Source organism: Salmo trutta, chromosome 22 (assembly GCF_901001165.1).
Source record: "Salmo trutta chromosome 22, fSalTru1.1, whole genome shotgun sequence".
In the NCBI taxonomy this organism is placed as follows: domain Eukaryota; kingdom Metazoa; phylum Chordata; class Actinopteri; order Salmoniformes; family Salmonidae; genus Salmo; species Salmo trutta.
This window is the reverse complement of record NC_042978.1, coordinates 5594870-5609498: the sequence shown is the minus strand read 5'-3', so window position 1 is coordinate 5609498 and position 14629 is coordinate 5594870. Positions and strand designations below refer to the sequence as shown.

At 40.1% G+C, this 14629-nt stretch overlaps 1 protein-coding gene across 2 annotated transcripts in view; it reads left to right on the top strand.

Moving 5' to 3' along the window:
- The first annotated feature begins 7798 nt into the window (after positions 1–7798).
- The window catches only part of LOC115157957 (E3 ubiquitin-protein ligase RNF13), an 89028-nt gene continuing 82197 nt past the window's right edge, over positions 7799–14629 (top strand). The window contains exon 1 of one of the 2 annotated variants that reach the window (XM_029706327.1): positions 7799–8034. The gene's annotated coding sequence lies outside the window, so the exon portion shown is untranslated. Of the gene's footprint in view, positions 8035–8139; positions 8352–14629 lie in introns of those variants that run through there. The other variant, XM_029706328.1, reaches the window with a different exon arrangement.

Below are 14629 nucleotides of genomic sequence, written 5' to 3'. Positions count from 1 at the left end.
TGCAGACGTGGTTCCCAAGTGTGAACTGAATAAATGTAATTCAACTTTTGAAAACCCTTCCACTTTCTGGCCAACAGATTTTCTGGTGGAGTTTTCATTCAATGGGGTTTTCAGTACATTTATCTTAAGTCATCCCTTTAAATACGGTGTACCTTTCATTTGAATTTTGTTGACAGACTAGAATACATCGAAAGAACGGGTTCAGAAAATAGAGATCAATGAAAAAAAACATCTAAATATATGCATATTCTTCTCAGTTTCAACACCAACTGGTAGATTTAAAAAGACTCTGATCTTGTAGATTATTTAGGCAAATTGTAGGGTTAGGAAAGTATGTATTAATCAATATATTTTGTGCGTAAAGGCTCAGTGATTTGAGTGATTCTGAAAATTGCCACATTCAGTTTGTTAACCCATGGTAATTTTGGAAGATTAGTTTATATAGAATTATAAAAGGGAGACTATTGTACAATAGTAGGCTATACACTTATCTATTGCCCGCAGTAACCATGGAACTGTGTGATGACACAGCCAAGTATTGCGCCACGTGTCAGGTTCAAACTGTTAAGGCTTGGTCTGCACTCTGCTCCATAACAATTTAATTAGCCTTTTTAAAAGAAATATTATTAAATGTTGCTAATGATCCTCAGCAACAACCACATGGCAGTGATGGCGTTAACAGAGGAAGCAAATGAAGGTAAACGAAAACATTTAATGAAATGTAATGATAATGTACAGTAGTTTCTACCAAATTAAGGGAACTAACAGTAAATTGGCAGTTGAATATGTTGTTATTAGGCCTACTGACTTCGGTACTGATAGTGCTATTTAACATGATATAAATAGTAAACGGAGAAAGTCAGCCAGGGTAGCCTATAATTAAGACATTTGAGAGTGCCCATCCTTACAAGTTAAAAGGCCATACAATTTAAATTCTGCCTAATGGCACAGCATTTCATAAACTTTACTGTGGGAAGGTTTGCTGCCATATTTTTTTATTGTTTTATTTCACCTTTATTTAACCAGGTAGGCTAGTTGAGAACAAGTTCTCATTTACAACTGCGACCTGGCCAAGTCAAAGCAAAGCAGTGTGACACAGACAACAACACAGAGTTACACATGGAGTAAACAATAAACAAGCCAATAACACAATAAACATGACTGGTTTCACATTTGTCTCCAGCTATTATAAGGTAAAATATATCTAAAACAAGTGTAATTTATATGTACAATTCATAGAAATACCCCCATTATCCATGCACTATTGTTATGCCACAGATATATGGCATATCAAGAAGCTGATAAAACAGCATGATCATTACACAGGTGCACCTTGTGCTGGGGACAATAAAAGGCCACTCTAAAATGTGCAGTTTTGTCACACAACACAACGCCACACATGTCTCAAGTTCTGCGAGAGTGTGCAATTGGAATGCTGACTGCAGGAATGTCCACCAGAGCTGTTGACACCAAAAAATGTTTATGTTCATTACTCTACCATAAGCCGCCTCAAACGTTGTTTTAGAGAATTTGGCAGTATGTCCAACTGGCCTCACAACCGCAGACTACGTGTAACCACTCCAACTCAGGACCTCCACATCTGGCTTCTTCACCTGCGGGATTGTCTGAGACCAGCCACCCGGAAACCTGATTAAACTGTGGGTTTGTACAACCAAATAATTTCTGTCAGAAACGGCCTGAGCCTCCAGCGACGTCCCCCAGTCCGGAGCCTCCAGCGACGTCCCCCAGTCCGCAGTCCGGAGTCTTCAGCGCCGGTCCGCAGTCCGGAGTCTCCAGCGGCGGTCCGCAGTCCGGAGTCTCTAGCGGCGGTCCGCAGTCCGGAGTCTCCAGCGGCGGTCCGCAGTCCAGAGTCTCCAGCGGGGGTTTCCAGGTCAGAGCCTCCGGCGATGATTCACGGTCCGGTTCCTCCGGCGACGATCCATGGTCCGGTTAAACAAAAGCGGAGGGATCAGCAGGCGGAGTGGGGGCTAAGCCCCGTACCGAAGCCGTTTCCAAGGATAGATGCCCACCCGGACCCTCCCCTATAGGTTCAGGTTTGTGGCCGGGAGTCCGCACCTTTGGGGGGGGTGGGGGGGGGGGGGGGTACTGTCACGCCCTGACCTTAGAGAGACGTTTTATTTCCTCTTGTTTGGTTAGGTCAGGGTGTGATGTGGGGTGGGCAATCTAGTTTTTGTATTTCTTTGTGTTTGGCCGAGTATGGTTCCTAATCAGAGGCAGCTGTCTATCGTTGTCTCTGATTGGGAATCATACTTAGGCAGCCCTTTTTCCCTCCTTCAGTTGTGGGATCTTGTTTTTGTACAGCTCAGTGAAAGCCTGCAGAAGGTGACGTTCGTTTTCCTTTGATTGTTGTTTTGTTTAGTGTTCTGAGTTATAATAAAATGTATCATGAGCACTTACCACGCTGCACCTTGGTCTCCTCTCTACGACGATCGTCACACTGGCAACCCAAACCGATAGAACGAACGACCAGCCGGCTTGGGTAGCAACCCTAGATTTGTGTCGGGACCATATCTTGTGGAAGGATGAAATAGTATGAATAAATTCATAAAAATAATGTTTTTTAATGAAAACATGTCAATCCTTATTTTTCTTATGTTGGTAACCAGTTGTATAAAAGTGACAATGCCCTCGAAGCCGGTGTTAGGAGGATATAATTCTGGCACGGTTTTCTAACAACACACTTGCCAATATATCCTCCAAACATCGGCTTTGAGGGCATTATCACTTAAGAGTACTACAACATGCTAAAGTAAGCACTACATAATCAAGAGATACTACAGTGTTGAGTATAGTATTCTACAGTATACTACAAGATTCTATAGTAAGCACTACATGATCGAGGGATATTACAGTATGTAGTATAGTACTCAACAGTATACTACCAAATGATTTAGTAAGAACTACACAATTGAGGGGGATACTACAGTGTGTTGTGTAGTATAGTAGTCTACAGTAAACTACACAATTTTATAGTAAGCACAGCCTGATTGACGGATACTACAGTGTGTAGTATAGTATTCAACAGTATACTACAAAATTCTATAGTAAATACTAAACATGCTCAAGGGATACTATACTGTGGAGTATAGTATTCTACAGTATACTACAAGATTCTATAGTAAGCACGATATGATCAATGGCCACTACAGTGTGTAGAATAGTATTCTACAGTATACTACACAATTATATAGTAAGTACTACACATGATCAAGGGATACTACAGTGTGAAGTATAGTATTATACAGTACACTACAGTTTGCTACAGTTCCCTACAGAATTCTATAGTGACCTCATGGCACAACGCCTCTCCTTTATTTGACCTAGATAGTTTGTGTATATGTACTGATATGTAGGCTACGTGTGCCATTTTTAAATTGATGTAGTTCTGACCTTGAGCTGTTCTTGTCTATAAATGTTCTTTATTATGTCATGTTTTGTGTGGACCGCAGGAAGAGTAGCTGCTGCTTTCCAAACAGCTAATGGGGATCCTAATAAAATACCAAATATAGTAAGTACTCTAATATTCTATAGAAAGCTGTTTTTCATGTGGGAAGCAAAAATGGTCCATGGTAAAATATAGTGCACTACATAGGGAATAAGGTGTCATTTGGGATGTACATATACAGTGGTTCTTCCTTTAAAATTGTGTCGTACTGCAGCACACCTTGCGGTCTGCCGCAGAATTCTATGGCACATTATTTAAGTGTCAGCCATTGTTGCCATTAATGCTAGTTAGTGCTAGTTTGACCACCATAGGGCATCTTTGAGAAGCATTTGACTGTTTTTAATATTGGCTGTACTAGAGATTTTTTTAAACTTTTTTTGTAAGAACATAGTATATGGGATTGATTTGAAGAAATGTAGCTTAATTCATTTGATTAATATGATGGTGTTTCTATTCCAAGAAAAACAAAACCCTGTACAACGTGACCGGTTGGGAGTAGGCTACTAAGTGATTGCGTGAAGAGCTAACATCCTAACATCCAATCCTAGCATTTCCACACCCTAATTGTAGCTAACCAATACCCAAACGGAGATTCACTGAAAATAAAAATCTCATTGATTTATCAAGACCAGTCCTCATGCTTGTCTCAGAGCAGCGCAAAACAGTGCTGAAATAGTTGACCACACGCGGGTAGGCTTGTCACGTGTGCTCCCTCTCCAACCTCTAGGTCACCAGGCTGCTTGTTAAGGCGCAAACCTGCCACCATCTTTACGCGCACCTGCGTGTCGTCAGACTCACCTGGACTCCATCACTTCCCTGATTACCTTCCCTATATATGTCACTCCCTTTGGTTCCTTCCCCAGGCATCATTGTTTCTGTTTCTGTTTCTTGTCTGTGTGCTGTTAGTGTTTCTTGTTTTGTACTCACTCCCTGAACTTGCTTCCCGACTCTCAGCGCACATCATTAGAAGGCTATTTCTTCAAACCCTATTATAACAATTGGATGACTTTGGGTGTCCCAGTAAGCAACACTTTTTTGCCTTCATTAGACTACTTTATTCCAATATTTCTGTCATTCGGGGATATTTATTCCCATAATAATTTGTTATGGATCCATCCAGATGCGGTTAGAAAACAATGCATTTGGTGGACTCGGTAAGAGTCTATTGTCCTGCTGATAGCCCATCAAGGTTGGATAGGATGATAGAATGATAGAATTGTTCAACAAGCGTTTTGTACTCATAAATTCATATTTCATGAATCTTGGCTTAACAAGTCCGTATAATTCACCCTATTACAATACATTCACTCCATTACAATAAGCTGCCATGTCTTTAACATGAAACAATAACTCAGTACACCATCATTTGCTAATTTCCTCATTATTCAGTTGAGGAATTACTCTTTAATAGATGTCGGCGATGCACGTCGCCAAACGCTGCATAAATGTTTTACATATGACTATGTCTATCAACGTGTAACTGTTTTAATCATTGCGAACTGTCGCCTACATTTGACATAGCAAAGATTGTTCAGAAGTCAGTGATATAGGGAAACTGGTTGACAATTACATTGGTAGATGTTTTTATGATTTTTTTTAACGCTTTTCACAGATGGATTCAAGTACCCAGATAGTGGGCGCACAGGAGCAGGTGTTTACATTCCTGAATTTGGTGTACAAATATGTAGAAGACTAATAGATGAACTGTCAACATACTCAGTTGAACTGTTGGCGATAGTAGTTTCCCTCCAGTGGGTGGAGGACGTACAACCTATTAGAATTATAGTGTGCTCAGATTCTCTGCCTGTATTGAAAAGTTTATCATCAGGTAAATCTAAAAGGAATGATCTACTATTGGAGGTATTAATGTTATTATGGAGAATTGAGAGACTGGGTGAAGCAGTGAGATTCTGCTGGGTCCCAGCACATTTTGGTGTTGAAGGGAATGAAATTGTAGACCAGTTAGCCAAAAAAGCTTTGAAACGAGATATAATTGATATTAATGTTCTACTGGGTACGGTGAGGGGAAATGTAAGGTTAGAGCCATTTTGATATGAGCAACCAGAGGAAAAGAAACTGTGCAACTGAAAAAAAACTCTACACCTCCTTTACGCCACACACAGAGACTCTACCCCACCCTCCATTTGGTAAATCTGACCATAATTATATCCTCCTGATTCCTTACAAGCAAACACTAAAGCAGGAAGTACCAGTGACTCGCTCAATACGGAAGTGGTCAGATGAAGCAGATGCTAAGCTACAGGACTGTTTTGCTAGCACAGACTGTAAAATGTTCCGGGATTCATTCAATTGTATTGTGGAGTATACCACCTCAGTCACCGGCTTCATCATCAACTGTCGTCCCCACAGTGACCATACGTACATATCCCAACCAGAAGCCATGGATTACAGTCAACATCCGCAACGAGCTAAAAGCTGCTGCTTTCAATGAGCGGGACACTAATCCGGACGCTTATAAGAAATCCCGCTATGCCCTCAGACGAACCATCAAACAGGCAAAGTGTCAATACAGGACTAAGATTGAATCCTACTACACCGGCTCTGATGCTCGTCAGATGTGGCAGGGCTTGCAAACTTTTATAGACTAAAAAGTGAAACCCAGCCGCAAGCTGCCCAGTGATGTGAGCCTACCAGACGAGCTAAATGCCTTTTATGCTTGTGTCAAGGCAAGCAACACTGAAGCATGCATGAGAGCACCAGCTGTTCCGGACAACTGTGTGGTCACATTCTCTGAAGTCGATGTGAGCAAGACCTTCAAACAAGTCAACATTCACAAAGCTGAGGGGCCAGACGGATTACCAGGACGTGTACTCAAAGCATGCACGGACCAACTGGCAAGTGTCTTAACTGACATTTTCAACCTCTCCCTGACTGAGTCAGTAATATCTACAGGTTTCAAACAGACCACCATAGTCCCTGGCCCCAAAAAGTGAAGGTAACCTGCTTAAATGATTATCCATAAAGTGCTTTGAAAGGCTGGTCATGGCTCACATCAACACCATCATGCCGGAAACTCTAGACCCACTCCAATTTGCATACCGCCCCAACAGATCGACAGATGATGCAATCTTAATCGCACTCCACACTGCCCTTTCCCACCTGGACAAAAGGAATACCTATGTGAGAATACTGTTCATTGACTACAGCTCAGCGTTCAACACCCTATTGCCCACAAACTCCTCACTAAGATAAGGACCCTGGGACTAAACACCTCCCTCTGCAACTGGACCCTGGACTTCCTGATGGGCTGCCCCCAGGTGGTAAGGGTATGCAACAACACGTCTGCCACGCTGATCCTCAACACTGGGGCCCCTCAGGGGTGTGTGCTTAGTCCCATCCTGTACTCCCTGTTCACCCACGACTGTGTGGCCAAGCATGACTCCAACACCATCATTGGTAGGCCGGATCACCGACAACGATGAGACAGACTATAGGGAGGAGGTCAGAGACCTGGCAGTGTGGTTCCAGGACAACAACCTCTCCCTCAATGTGAGCAAGAGAAAGGAGCTGATCGTGGACAATAGGAAGGAGGGCTGAACAGGTCCCCATAAGGTGCTACAGAGGGTAATACGTACGGCCCAGTACATCACCGCGGCCAAGCTTCCTGCCATCCAGGACATACAGTTGAAGTCGGAAGTTTACATACACCTTAGCCAAATACATTTAAACTCAGTTTTCCCAATTCCTGACATTTAAACCTAGCAAAAATGCAGTGTCTTAGGTCAGTTAGGATCACCACTTTATTTTAAGAATGTGAAATGTCAAAATAATAGTAGAGAGAATGATTTATTTCCGTTTGTATTTCTTTCATCACATTCCCAGTGGGTCAGAAGTTTACATACACTAAATTAGTATTTGTTAGCATTGCCCTTAAATTGTTTCATTTGGGTCAAACGTTTCAGGTAGCCTTCCACAAGCTTCCCACAATAAGTTGGGGGAATTTTGGCCCATTCTTCCTGACAAAGCTGGTGTAACTGAGTCAGGTTTGTAAGCCTCCTTGCTTGCACACACTTTTTCAGTTCTGCCCACAAATGTTCTATAGGATTGAGGTCAGGGCTGTGTGATGGCCACTCCAATACCTTGACTGTGTTGTCCTTAGGCCATTTTTCCACAACTTTGGAAGTATGCTTGGGGTCATTGTCCATTTGGAAGACCCATTTGCGACCAAGCTTTAACTTCCTGACTGATGTCTTGAGATGTTGCTTCAATATATCCACATAATTTTACTTCCTCATGATGCCATCTATTTTGTAAAGTGCACCAGTCCCTCCTGCAGCAAAGTTAAACTGTGATTGACCACACACTCCAGCACAGTTGGTGACAGTATGCACCTTTAACTTTTGTTTGCGGATCACCATTATATCATAGAAGAAGAACAAGAAGAAGCTAGCTAGGGATTATTGTTGACATTCTGTCGTACTGACATGTCTAACGGAATTAAATTATTGGAAATTATTGCGATTCTATTGATAGATAGTAAATTATTGTAATATCCATATTAGTCGTATCTTTTTTTAAACCAGATGAAACTTCGGTCTGATTTAAAGGTAAGGATCCACGCTCTAGCTAACTGTTATAGCATTTGTAGCTAGCGTTGATTGCTAGCTAACGTCAACTATGCTTGTGGCTGGACTCGAGTCATGTAATAATGTCGCCAGTAAAGATTCCGATCCGTACGCTTGTTTATAGCTGCATTGGGGTCGGACAGATTTCCTGTTTAGATTAAGACACCACGGAGTCGGCGCGAGCTATGGCTCGGAAAATGTCATTTGAAATAATGGCCTTCTCATCCCTGGATTACAATTTGAAATTGGGATAATGGGACAATTCTACCCACAACGCGATTTCTCATCCCTGGATTGAGGTACGTTTTCTGAGCCATATCTCACGCCATCTCCGCAGTGTCTTAAACTAAGGAAGTATGTCCAAACCCAGTAGAATTGTAAGCAAGTGTAGGGTCAGAATATATTCTGGTTTCAAGTTGAACAGATGCCTAATTGTATTTTAGTGTGCTAATAATGGCAGCTTGCTTCCTTGGGCATGTTTAGAAGGCTTGCAATAGCTTGCGAAACAGGGTTGGACCAGATTTTCCAATTTGCCACTGTGTTTAGGTTCGCTAGATAGGGGATTTGTGACCAGCATAACATTAGCTCGCAAATTGTCACTTGCTAAATGAAGCTCACCAAAGGCAAATTATAGTTTGGCTAACTAAATAGGTTGTCATTCAAGAAGGCCATGTGCAGTGTTGGGGTTAAAGCATTACAGTAGTAATATAACTTAGTTATTGTTCCAGTTTGAGTAATAACACTGATCAAAAAATTTGTTTGCTACTTTTATCATGCCCTTCCTATTACAGTTATTGATCCAAATAAATATTTGTGACTATTATTCCCTCGCTGTTGGAGCAATATTTAAAAATCCCCTTGCCCCAGATTCTAATTGTTTTCGTCCTCACCAAGTTCCTGATTACGCAGGCATGCACTACTAGTGAGGGAGATGAAAAATGGCAGAAGCATCTAAAACATTGACTTTCTCAGCATGGAAGTACACCCATTACTTAGATTTGGTAGGACAAAGTGACAAGAATATTACTGTAAACTGTGCCCAAGTTAGAAACTGATTGAAACGCTACTTCCAATCTCTTGAAGCACCTGTAAAGGCAACACGCCAACACATAACTTATAGGGAAAGACCCCTGAGACCTGACCACTGCTGCTGAAGATGATTGTAGGCCTACCTCATCCAAACAGACAAGGCTTGATTTTAATCTTTCAGTAGGACAGGCTGTAACCCTTGGAGAGCTGAACAAGCTTGTTTTTGTGATATATTGCCAATATACCACAGCTCATGGCTGTGTCCAGGCACTCCTCGTTGCATCGTTCATAAGAACAGCCCTTAGCCGTGGTAAATTGGCCCTATACCACACCTCCTCGGGCCTTATTGCTTAAATATATAACGCTGTTTGAGTGCACATGATAGCATATTTCATGGCCATTAATTACTATTTATTGCACGACTGCTATTTTCATACTAGCAGTCGTGCATGTCACAGTCACACAGTACAGTAGCAGCATAATTTGGTAAACTACAACAAGATAATAGATTTCAGGCATTCAGAGCGTACATTGTTTTCTGCATTTTGTCTTATTTTACTGTTAAATTATCCTGTCATGGTTATACATAGATGCCAGTTTTGTAAATTTGACATTTATCTCAGGTGGGCTTAAAGGGTACAGTAGTACCAAAAACACTACCTCTATACAGAATGTAAATGTCAATAAAGAAGCATTGTTCAATAGGATCAATACTAACTTTGCATTCTATTTTAGTCTATACTGTGTATTTAAAACTCAAACCATTGGTTTTCAAATATTTTATCAGTCGACTTTGTTATTCGGACTTTTTTCACCATAAATCACTGTTGTCTAAGTTAAGCCCAGTATGCGCCTATTAAGCCTGGTTTGCATTAAAACACATGGAGATAGTGTGTTGATATCCCTAATATTCAATGAACCTGAGCGTAAATATGTTGGTTTTTTTGTTCAGATTTAAATTGATTAAAACACAAGAAGTACAGTTATATTATGCATCTAGCCATTTACCAAGATTTGAAACAAATAAGCCCGATGAATAGCAATGATAAGTTTATTTGAATAGCTTCAGGGGAGATTAATATAAATCAAATTTTACATAAGAAATGTCAGTTTATACATTTTAACATTTTGGAAATGAATTTTAATAGATTATTTAAGAGGTCGGCTTATTTGTAACACCCATGGGATAAAAGGAAAGACAAAGTACGAAAGGCAGGGCCGGAAGTTATTTATAAGACTTTATACTAAGTCTTTTCTCAATACTCTTTTGTTGAAGATGTTAAACGTTTATTTTGGTCTGATGTGTATAAGGAGCAGAATCCAGATGCATGGAGTATTTCAAAAATTATTCTTGCCAATTGTTGACAAACAGTCTCTTAACTTCTATGGGCTACGTGGGACGCTAGCGTATTTCACAGCCAGTGAAATATCAGGGCGGCAAATTCATAAACAACAAAATGTCATATTTCAACTTTCTCAAACATACAACTATTTTACACCATTTTAAAGATGCACTTCTCCTTGATGTAACCACATTATCCGATTTCAAAAAGGCTTTACAGCGAAAGCAAAACATTAGATTATGTTAGGAGAGTACATAGACAAAAATAATCACACAGCCATTTTCCAAGCAAGGACATGTGTCAATAAAACCCAAAACACAGCTAAATGAAGCACTAACCTTTGACGATCTTCATCAGATGACACTCCTAGGACATTATGTTACACAATACATGTATGTTTTGTTCGATAAAGTTCATATTTATATCCAAAAACAGCATTTTACATTGGCGCGTGATGTTCAGAAAATGTATTCCCACCAAAACGTCCATTGAATGTGCACATCAATTTACAAAAATACTCATCATAAACATTGACAAAATATATAACAATTATTTAAAGAATTATAGATAGACTACTCCTGGATGCAACCTCTTTGTCAGATTTTAAAATAGCTTTACGGAGAAAGCACATTTTTCAATATTCTGAGTACATAGCTCAGCCATCACAGAGAGCTATACAGACACCCGCCAAGTTCGGAGCAACCGAAACTCAGAATTAGTATTAGAAATATTCTCTTACCTTTGCTGATCTTCGTCAGAATGCACTCCCAGGACTGCTACTTCCACAAGAAATGTTGTTTTTGTTCGAAATAATACATATTTATGTCCAAATACCTCCATTTGTTCGTGTGTTCAGAGCACTATCCATTGGCATAACGTGCGAGCGCGGTACCAGAGATGAAAAGTCCAAATGTTCCATTACCGTACTTAGAAGCATGTCAAACGCTGTTTAAAATCAATCTTTATGGTATTTTTTACGTAAAATTGCAATAATATTCCAACCGGACAATAGCGTATTCATTCAAGGAGAAAAAGAAGGAACGGCGCGCTCGCGTGACTGCACATATCCAATCCCTTTGTCCACAGGCAGTCCACTCAGTAACTGAGCTCCTATTATCTGCCCAATAACAGGAGAAGGCTGAAACAACTTTTTGAAGGCTTTTGACAGCCAATGGAAGCCTTAGGAAGTGCAACGTAACCCCACAGACACTAGTTTCGAAAGGGACTAGAAAGAAGAACTACAATTCTCAGAACCGCCACTTCCTGGTTGACTTTTTCTCAGGCTTTTGCCTGCCATATGAGTTCTGTTATACTCACAGACACCATTCAAACAGTGCATATTCTAGTTTCTGGGCCAGAGTAGTAACCTGTTTAAATTGGGTACGTTTTTCATCCGGCCGTGAAAATACTGCCCCCTAGCCCGGACAGGTTAACAGGTGCATAACTGTGAGAACTGTTAGAGCCCCCTGGATCAATGATGAATTGAAAAATGGTATGGTTCAAAGAAATATGCTAAAAATGTGGTAAACAAGTCAGGCTGCTTAGCTGATTGGTTGAAATACTGTTAATTGAGAAATGTTGTGAAAAGACTTTGGAGCATCTTAAATTATTTTATGGGTAGAAAACCCAATTAATCTCCATCGTTCATTAAAGTTAATGGGTCATTTAGAACAAAACCTTTTGATATAACTAAAATCTCAATGATTATTTCACAGGTAAAGTAGACAAACTGAGAAGTGAAATGACAACATTGAACTGTGAACCATCATATTTGTGTATTGAAGATCTAATAATGAAAGAGAGGGATTGTGTTGAATTCGGGCAAGTTTGTGTGGAACAGGTGGAAAAACTATTGTTATCCATCAGTAATGTACAGTAAGCTACCAGGTATAGACAACCTAGATGAGAAACTATTGAGAATGGTAGCAGACTATTGCCACCCCTATTTGCCATGCATTTAACTAACATCTAAAGGCGTGGAAGGAAGCTGAAATAATTTCACTATCTAAAAATAGTAAAGCACCCTTTTCTGTCTCTAACAGCTAACCAACCAGTTTGCTGCCTGTTCTTAGTAAATTGATGGAGGAAGTTGTGTTTAAAAAAAAATGCAGTGCTATTTTTCAAAGAAGTTAACTACTGACTTTCATCGTGCATATAGGGAAGGGCTCTCAACTTGTACTGCACTGACTCAGATGACTGATGATTGGCTAAATAAATGGTTAATAAGATGATACCAGTTGCTCATGAGGGAAAGGGGAAGTCAGATGTGTGGAAGACATTTGATGTAGTTATGGAAACTACTGGGGATCAAGAAAAAGGAAGGTATAGAAGCAAGTGCTGCATGACTATTGTGTGCCAAACAGGTGCTGTTAGTTTACACAATATTTTTGGGGGACCATTTGGAACAGTTGCCAATGACACTAAATCAATTATAAGTGTACCAGAGAGTCTGTTATATTGAAAATATATAAATCCATTACAGCAAAGACTTTAAAAAAGTTCCATGCATTTGTGAATTGCCGTTCTAGTTATTGTTTAGGCTAATTATTCAAAGCTCCCTTTGTTATTTCATTTTAAAACTAAAATGCTGGATTGCATTTCAAAGCATGAATGACTTGTATGCTGTGTGATGACATGAACGAATGATTGGCTGATTGATACAGTAGCCTATATATTGAAATCTAGACCTAAGTAAGTTACGGTATTAAGACTAAACAGGACACGCTCTTAGGCCTACAGCTCGATGGTGGTTATACAAGGCTACTACTATAATAGTTATACAGTTGCCATGGCGCCCTAGTTGCAGCCTAAGCACAGAGCTCCTGTAAATGTGTACATATTTAGGTATTTTAAGTGTTTTTAATTGTTTTTTAATCAGCTATTTTGTTTTTGATTACATTGAGGTTTTATTGCATTTAGCTGGTGTTTTTGAGCCATGTATTTTAACTGACAGGTTAACACTTTTAGGCTTGGCTAGCTTCATTAGGGTAGGGGCCACTATTTTCACCTCTGGATGAAAAGCATGCCCAAAGTAAACTGCCTGTTACTCAGGCCCAGAAGCTAGGGTATGCATATAATATACCTGAGAAATCCAGGAAGTGGGATTTTTTTGATTTTTGTAGTTTTCTATTGAATGCCATTACAGTATCCATTGACTTAGGACTCAAATTGCACTTCCTATGGCTTCCACTAGATGTCAACAGTCTTTAGAAATGGTTTCAGGCTTGTATTCTGTAAAATGAGGGAGTAAGACCAGTCTGAATGAGTGGCCACTTCAGTGTCCCAGAGGTTTTTCATGCGCACGACCGAGAGCACGCCTTTCTTGTTTTCCTTTTATATTGACGAAGCTATTGTCCGGTTGAAATGTTATTGATTATTATGACTAAAAACAACCTGAGGATTGATTATAAACATCGTTTGACATGTTTCTACGAACTTTACTGATACTTTTCGGATTTTTTGTCTGTCTGTTGTGACTGCCTTTGAGCCTGTGGATTACTGAACAAAACGTGCGAACAAAATGGAGGTTTTTGGATATAAAGAGGGACTTTATCGAACAAAACAAACATTTATTGAGTAAATGGGAGTCTTGTGAGTGCAACCATATGAAGATCATTAAAGGTAAATGATTTCATTTTATCACTATTTCTGACTTGTGTAACTCCTCTACTTGGCTGGTAACTGTTTGTAATGATTTGTCTGCTGGGCGCTGTTCTCAGATAATCGCATGGAATGCTTTCGCCGTAAAGCCTTTTTGAAATCTGACACCGTGGTTGGATTAACAAGAAGTTTGTCTTTAAACCAATGTATAACACTTGAATGTTTTATGAATTTTTATAATGAGTGTTTCTGTTTTTGAATTTGGCGCTCTGCAATTTCACTGGATGTTGGCCAGGTGGGACGGTAGCGTCCCACACCCCCTAGAGAGGCTAGCTAGCTTTTGTTTAAAAAATTCATCTGCACAGTACAATCTTTTTTGTTTCACTTGGCTGCTAATTCCTGATCCTTTGAGAACATAATTTGAGGAGTCACTCATGCTGCCAAACATACTGTACCCTCGTAAAACTGACTATCCTACCGATCCTTGACTTCGGAGATGTCATTTACAAAATAGCCTCCAACACTCTACTCAGACGGCATCCAATTTGCTATCACAGTGCCATCCGTTTTGTCACCAAAGCCCCATATACTACCCACCACTGCGA